The 1,463-nt window shown below is 48.7% G+C and overlaps 1 non-coding gene across 1 annotated transcript; it reads right to left on the reverse strand.

The window, feature by feature from the left end:
• Positions 1–563: 563 nt before the first annotated feature.
• TRNAQ-CUG (transfer RNA glutamine (anticodon CUG)) lies at positions 564–635 on the reverse strand. Its single transcript has one exon. It is a non-coding gene; the product is annotated as a tRNA-Gln (tRNA).
• Positions 636–1,463: the final 828 nt, after the last annotated feature.

The following is a 1,463-nucleotide window of genomic DNA, read 5'->3' on the forward strand; positions in this document are numbered from 1 at the left end:
TGCTCCACTATGCCACATAATTAGCCTTTTCTTGCTGTATTATTTCATCAACCGTGCCGCATAATTTGACCTTACCCTGAGGCGTAATACCAGTGGCCGTAACAATATCTACAAACAAATCAAGAGCCCAGCAGGGCGCTTTGATGTTACTCTGCCACCGCTTGCACCCAGTTGTACTCTAGGAAGCACTGATGTGACTGAATAAGGAGGCGCTTGTTTGGGAGTCAGAGGGCCGAGCATCCCGGTGTTTAATGCTAACAAGTCCTAACTGGGGGTCAAGACGGGAAGAGAACTGGTTGGCAGCGTATTACATTTTTATATATTGTTTAAAAGGAGAAACGACCAGAAAACAGAAACCCCTGATTAACCACAAAAGCAATCGATATCGTCTCAAATCACACACGGGGGTCTTCACACGACTCTCCATAAAACCCTCCGTTTAAACAGGATGTCGAGTGATTAGAAATAGACAAGTGACACATGAACAGCGCTGCTATTTGCTGATCATTGTCAAGACTGAAATGGTGTAAAGTACATTTTATTGACAAAGAAACAAAACCCTCAGGTCCCACCGAGATTTGAACTCGGATCGCTGGATTCAGAGTCCAGAGTGCTGACCATTACACCATGGAACCGGCTGAGGGCGTCGCTCCAGACGGAAGTTTCACTGCAGGGAGAAAGTGACGGATCATGTGACCCCCCCACTCCTCCTCTAGAGGGTGTCACTCAGTCCCTGCTCCCACAGCAATGTAGTCGAGTTAAGGTCGGGAGCCCTTGTTATTGCCACAGACATCCTGTTACTTTCCAGTCTGGAGGGACATAGCTCTGGCCACCGTCGGCTCATTAAATCATCGACGCCAAAATGGCTCTAAAACTTTAAAAAGCTCCATGTGTTTTTCGTGTGTGGCTACAAAATAACCTGCAAACAACTGGTTTCAAGCTTAAGGAAAACAAACCATCCCGGGTTCCTCCAGACAGCCTGTTGTGTTTGCTGCAGTCTCATCACACGGCGGCTGGGGGGCGCTGTTTGCATGGGGGGCTCTGACCCGGGACACAAGTTCTTTATTGGGTGCACGAGGGTTTTGTCACCTGGCTTCGTTTCCGGGGAGCGCTTGTGTTTGCACATTACCAGCTCCGGGGGGGGGGGGGGGCCTTCTGCAATTCAATCTGAGAGGCCACCGCCCCCCACCATTCACTGTCAAACCTTTCATTGCCCCCACCCCTCTACATTCCACCCAGAGCAGGGCTGTGCATGCATTCTAACTGCACCAAGTACAGCCAGAGCCGGGCAATGGAGGTTTAAACCAGGAGCACAGTTCGTGCAAAAAATACATATTGAGTGTTGGAATTACAGATAGATGGGGAGAGAATATAAAAGTGCAAAACCACAAACAATAGTTTTTTTGATTGATTACTGCAGGCAGCAGTCTAAGAGGGTGCAAGACTGATGTTAAAGGGACCCT

The sequence above is a fragment of the Pleurodeles waltl genome, unplaced genomic scaffold (assembly GCF_031143425.1).
Source record: "Pleurodeles waltl isolate 20211129_DDA unplaced genomic scaffold, aPleWal1.hap1.20221129 scaffold_70, whole genome shotgun sequence".
Taxonomy (NCBI): Eukaryota; Metazoa; Chordata; class Amphibia; order Caudata; family Salamandridae; genus Pleurodeles; species Pleurodeles waltl.